The 6,966-nt window shown below is 33.4% G+C and overlaps 1 protein-coding gene across 1 annotated transcript in view; it reads left to right on the top strand.

Annotated features, from left to right (window-relative positions):
- The window catches only part of LOC108770715 (probable multidrug resistance-associated protein lethal(2)03659), a 45,250-nt gene that overhangs the window by 2,593 nt on the left and 35,691 nt on the right, over positions 1-6,966 (top strand).

The following is a 6,966-nucleotide window of genomic DNA, read 5'->3' as shown; positions in this document are numbered from 1 at the left end:
TACTTAACTAATTTTTTAATATCTTTGATATTTATTACTCCACGCCGCGTGCTTATCTTTATACACCCGGATTGAACTACCACGGATAAATGTCTGCCGAACTACCACGGAAAAATGTCTGCCGAAATAAAAAAATACGTATCAAATATTTTTCGATTCTTTACAAAATCTGCATAGGTAGAAGTCAATCCCGGAGTGGCACTTGGGTAGTGTTACTTGTAAGAGATCTAAAAAAAACCGAATTTTTTTCTATATATTTGTAAATTTAAGGAAATTTTGATATCGCTATACATTTAGAATCTTGAAATTTTATACATGAATTAAAAAAAAAACTAAATAACATCTCTTTAATTTAAAAAATTGTAATTTAGTTAATTTAATTCGATTTTGAAGAGATTATTTTCAAGAAAATTGATAATCGTTATAGCTAGAATTGACGGGTTGAGAGAATTGTATTTAGCATATACGTAGTATATAGAAGACAGATTTTTATACTCATTGTAAATATTCTGATAAATACGTGTAAAGAGTGTAAAGGAAAGAACGAACCACATCAACAGCGGGTCTATAATTCGTATATTCTTATTGTCTTGCTTTGTCGAAGCCACAGTGCATATCTGTGGATTTGTAAGTGCATAAAATGTAATATATTATTTTATCAGCAACATGGAATCATCGTCGATAAATTATCCTTAAATAATTTATCCTTAAATTAAAATTGTATACTTAAATTAAAAAAAAATGTATACTTATAATTCATTTAATCAATCTTATTTTTTTAGAAAGGAATCCCAAAAAGTTTCTGGAAATGATAGGAATTTACAAAATTCTTGTGTTATGTACATATAGTTGTATGAAATATATATCAATTTTTTATATAATTTTATATTTACATTTTTTATATTTTCTACCTATATATAATTTTATAAGATATATTTTTTTCCGGATTGTGCGTATAACTTCAATATATAAAATATTTTATTAAAGTTATCAGCTTCAACTCAAGTCGACACGTGTCGTTAGAAGCCATGTGAGTAAAAAGCATCCATTAAACGCATTTGTACCTAGTATAAAGACATAATGTTGTAAGTATAGTTACGTATATAATCGTTTATCCCTCATAACACAAGAATAAATATTCCGCAAAAACAAATGCAATCTAATCTAGATTATCTGTGCGTCTATTCCGTTGTTCAATACTTGTTGGTTGAACGGCATTTAACATACGTTATATCTCCCAGTGTACATATCTTACAGTGTAGTTCTCACAACATTCTTAGAGAAAAAGGGCGAAAATTATTTCTGAAAAAATCTTATAGAAAATATTAAAACGTGTTTGTGTCTCGAGCAGCAAGAAATAATTCAGTTAAAATATTAGCCGAACACTCGGAAACTATGACAGAGACACTAGAAAGAGCGCTGGCACCATTAATGACCATCGGCGGGTTTTGCAATTTGGGCATGTTCGAATACCCTGTTGGACAACTTAGGACATATATTTCATGCCTGTATGCTTTGGCCAAATGGAGCCTTCTTGCGTACTTCATTTACTATCCAGTATACATCAGGCATTTCCTGATAAAGAAAAGAATATACACCCATGATGTCTTACCGTTTGCCACCATCACATTAATTCTCATTAGTATCTGTCGTTTTAAGGTAAAAATTTAAAATGTACTCCTGGCCACATTATATACTAATACTTGATCTTTTAATATTACTTGTCATTTGTTTAATAGTATTTTTAAATGAGTGCATTAAAAGAGTCTTAAATTCACAATTATAGGCAAATACACATTTATGAAAAATATTTATAAAAGGCTTTCGATACCTTCAACATAATTTCAGTCAAACTCAAGCTATGCAGTCTATCTTAGTCGGCCCTCTCGCTAAACTGCTCGTTCCTTACAAATGGCACGCAGCACGTCCTCATATATAATCCTTCTCTCTGGAATACTCCAGGGTTCCATTCTCGTAGTTTTACTTTTAATATTTTTGTCTCTGATTTGTCTATATATACTATAACGTTTCTCTGTCCTCCGATCTCTTCATTTATGCAGAAGATGTAATTCTTCTCAAATCCTTTCTTCCATTCGATGCTTTAGTAGATTATTCTGTTTTAAATAAAGATCTAAAATCTATTGCCGAATAAACAATTCAAGTAGTGAAATATACAAAATTATAGACTTCTTTAATTATTATAACAAAATATAATAGCGAAATTTAACTGAGTGTTATGAGACTGCACTAGGTGCTATCTTGCGCAAAAATTAATTGTGAATATTAAATTAAATTTGTACGTTTTGGCTTACGTTTTGAACCAGCCTCAATAATAATTACCGCTAATCGCGCTAAATACTATGTCGACCTGTATATCACAAAATCGTAGTTTCCTGCACTTATGCAGCCGCAGTGGAAATGTGGTGAGAAACAACCATACTCAACATAGTCTGATGTTGTACCAACCAGTTGCAAAGCTGAGTGGAGCAGATGGTGGATCTCAAACTATTATTTGTATCAAGATTTTTTGAACAGATAGAGATTAATTTTATGTTATTTATAAATAATGGCGAAACTCACCCAACCTCCAACAACGATCGCACGCATATCCAAACATCGTCATTTAAATAAATTTATGATTGACGATTGTCAAAGTTAGATTAAAAATAATTTAAGATCCAAAAAAGACAGTCATGTTTGTTCCGATGTTGGTCACATAATAACCGTTAAAAACAAAAAGTGAAGTGTAGTAAGAACAGGAGCGTGTCGGTCAATTATAAAAATACACATATTATAACTTGTAGAGAGTTCCCTTTTTTTAACCATGATTTAATGCCTCAGTGTCAGTTCAAATGTTGAAACCATTTGATTAACGGTTTATGTAGAGCACATTTTCGACATTATTCGTTTATTATAATTTCTCTCAATGTCCAGAATTCTCACATTATCCCAGTCGAAGTCATGATTGCAATACACCCTATACTCTGTGATAACTGAACGAGTGGATATAAATCTACGTATATGGTTACGGTGTTCTGCTAATCTCGTTTTTAGTTTTCTTCCCATTTGGCCTACATAGGAATCGCAATTACGATCGCATTCGATCTCGTAAATCACATTCTTTTGGAAAATCTTTGCAAAGGATCTTTGTGTATTGTAATAAATTTGTTAAATTTATTGATACTATAATGAAGCATTTCTATAAGACAGATCATTAATAAATTTGCAGAACTTATTAGATGTTCCATTGATGAAAGGAATTGTAAATCATCTGATTTGTTCTTTTTTAATCTTGTTAGTAGAAGTATTGTAATTAGAATTGGATTTTTCAATTAATTTTTTTATCCTATCAGACAATATTTCAAAAATAAATTTCAACGGATAGTCCACATTTTCTAATACAATTCTAATCAAAAAATTTAAATTTCTTTTGTAAAATTCTGAATGTGAGTAATAAAAAGACTTTTGATGATGCTCTTCTTTTGTGAAATCGTATTGTGAGATCAATAATTTAAAAATCTGCCCGAGAAGGTGAGTTTTTTAACGAGTTTTTTATGAGTTTTTTAGGGTTAAATTTACCGTTTCTTAGTAACGCGTTACAGTTATTGTTATTTGCGGTAAAAAGTAATTCGTTACTCTTTACTCGTTACCCATTCTAAAAGTAAAGCATTATTGTCACTTAAGGTAACGAAAAAATCGTTACTTTTTCGTTATTTATAAGAAATGATTGCATTTATGCAAATTATACCTACATAAGAACAAATCGTTTTTTAATATATATTTTTGTTTTATTTTATTGGTTCTTCATTTACTCTTTAATATGATACTCTTTTTAATATTTACAAATTTAAATTTATACATATATCTTAACTTTAAGTTATAAATAATTTGTATCTAAATCTGGAATTTTTGTTTAATAATAGGGGTAACTGTTGCTCAATATGTCCGTCTGTTAGGCAGTGCCGTCAATTTTGACTTTTTGTACTACTTTCTACCAGCGGGAGTTCTGATTAGCCACTGCTTTACCGTTTTCTGCCTTTTCATCAACGTGTAAATGGGTCCTTATTAAAATAATCCTATATAAACGGAATAACGAAAAAAAGACGTAAAATTTCATTATTTGTTCATGAAAATTCTGATATAGTTATTATTACTGTTACTCATTAGTAAAAGTAACTCCGTTACTCATTCGATACTAAAAATGTAACGAAATTAGTAACTTCGTTGCGTTTTTATGTAACGTTAACAACCCTGGTTTTTTGTACCAGTCAAAAATTATACCGTCATTCTTTAAAAGAATAGTAGTGTCTCAAAAATTAATGGTATTACCCCTCACATCCATCGTAAACTGCAGTCTCTGGTGAAAAGAGTTGAATTTTTCCAAGATGCTATCCACTTCAGTAGGCGGTAAACATAGTACCAGAGATGGGAAAGTTACTTTGTAAAAGTATGATCCTTACAGCTGCCTCGTTTGTTCATCATGAAACCTAGATATTTAAATTCATTTACTTCTTTAATCTCTTTTTTTCCCCATTTCCATGTTTCCCTTTTCTCTCTCATCCCCCTGTTACATACCATTACCTTGGTTTTATCCGTACATAGTTCTAAATCCTTTTCCTCTAAAAATCTCTTGAAGGTTCCTATCATATCCTGCATCGCTTCCCTATTTTTTGCCAGTAAAACAATATCGTCCGCATACGCAAGATACCATATCCTATCCTCTCCTATACCTATTCCTCCTGTGCCTCTATCCCTAAATTTTTCATCTAAACTCGCAATGAACAGATTAAACAGGAGTGGACTCATTACACACCCCTGTCTCACTCCCTTTCTTGTTGTAAAGCTCTCAGAGTTTCCATTCTTCGTTCTAATTGTTACCTCTGTCTTCTCGTATACCCTCTCTATTCTTCTTATCAGGCTCTCGCTTATCCCTTTCTCTCTCAAGCATTCCGATAGCTTACTTCTGTTTATCTTATCGAACGCCGCCTTCAGATCCGCAAACATCATATAAACTTTCCTTTCTTTTTCTTTCTTCTTTCTTTCCCTCTGTATAATGTGTGTTAACACAAATATATTGTCAATTGTCGACCTTCCTCTTCTGAAACCCGCTTGCGTTTCCGGGATTAATCCTTTCTCCTCAGCCTCTTTTTCCAGCCTATTTTTTATTATCTCTGCATATAATTTGTACGCTGTGCACAATAGTGATATACCTCTATAATTTGTAACCTTTTCCTGGTCTCCTCTTTTATATATGGGCACTATTATGCTTTTCTTCCAATCCTCCGGAATCTTGCCTTTTCTCCATATCCTCTTCATCAGCGAAATCATCTTTGTCCATAAACTTTTTCCCGCATATATCCACGCTTCTGACGGAATTCCATCTATGCCCGCAGCTTTCTTGAGTTTCATTTTTTTTCGCACCTTCCCTATCTCTTCTTCCTTCAAATCATCGTCTCCATCCTCGACTTCTCTTATCTCCGCCTTTATCTCTCCTTCCTCTTCTTCATTTCCTAACAGTTCTTTAAAGTAATCTCTCCATTCCTCCTTATTTATGTTGTTTTCTACCTGCCTTTTTCTCCTTCTCTTCTTATTAATATATTTCCATATGTCCGCCTCCCTTTTCAAGTTCTTTAATTCCATCTCTTCCTCTTCTCTTTTTTCTCTCTGCCTTTTCTTCAATAGTTCTTCATAACCTCTTCTCTCTAGCCAATATTCCTCCCTTCTTATTTTTCCTCTTCTCCACCTCCAGTATAACTTTTTTACTTTCCTTTTGCCTTTTGTACAGCTCCTGTTCCACCAGTCTTTGTATCCTAGCTCCCTCCTTTTCCTTCTTATCCTCTTCTTTATCCATGCTCCATACACAATTCTTTTGATTTCGTCCCAGCATTCCTCTATGGCTTTTCCTTCTTGCTCTTTTTCTTCTTTCCTCCCCTCTTCTGTCTCTTCCTCTTCTGTAGCACTCTTGTACCTTGCAATTGCCTTCTCATCCCATACTACTATTTCATCCTCCCACTCTCGTACTTCCTCTGCGATAATCCTCTCTTCCCTCTCCTCTTGCTCCCTTATCTTCAGACACAGGGGTAGATGGTCCGAGTCCACTCTTACATCCACTTTGAAATCTATAATCCTATCCTTAACCTCTTCATTTACCATTACATAATCTATTACTGAATTGCCTCTCGCTCCTACATATGTATATTCCCCCTCCCAGTCTCCTACTGTGCATCCATTTACCATGTATAGACCCTTATCCTTTACCCATTTTATGAAATTCCTACCTCTATTTCCTATTGTTTTATCCTTGCTGCATCTCCATTAGGGCTATATTCAGAAACGTTATCCAACTGCCTTCATGTATCGTTTTACCCTTGTTTTTCACCTAATATTAAACAAGGATGATACACGGGGTCATCAGAGTAATGCAGCCTAGGACAATTAAAAAAAAAGACTGGCTTACATGTTATACAATTTTATTCAAAAAAATAAAAAAATTGTATGGCAAAGACGTTTTTCGTTAAAATAATATAAATACATATGAATATGAATATGAATATGAAATAGCACACATATACAATGTTTTTTGTAAAAAAAATTCTTTTTATATTCGGCTAAAAGCTGCAAATAAATTCCAGCACTAATCCAAAATGATGTACAACCGTTCACAGAGCGCTATTGCATTTGATTGGCGGATTCCATTAGATCCCAAAATATAGACCAAACAGGTATAGGCTGCGGTCCACTTAGCGCTTCAAACGCTACAGAGCATTTGTAGCATTGATATGACTGGTCCATTTAATGCTTCGGAACGCTCCCAGCGACTCTGATTATGTCATCAATACGTCATCGTTTTTGCTCCCACTTCGCTTCAACTGCCTCACCTCGGGAGGTGGATTGGCTGGAGCGTTCACGTAGCAATTGTAGCATTCGAAATAGTAATGGACCAATCGGAGCGTAGCGTTTGGAGCG

This window comes from Trachymyrmex cornetzi, unplaced genomic scaffold, assembly GCF_001594075.2.
Source record: "Trachymyrmex cornetzi isolate Tcor2-1 unplaced genomic scaffold, Tcor1.1 scaffold131, whole genome shotgun sequence".
Classification (NCBI taxonomy): domain Eukaryota; kingdom Metazoa; phylum Arthropoda; class Insecta; order Hymenoptera; family Formicidae; genus Trachymyrmex; species Trachymyrmex cornetzi.
This window is presented reverse-complemented; position numbering and strand designations above follow the sequence as displayed.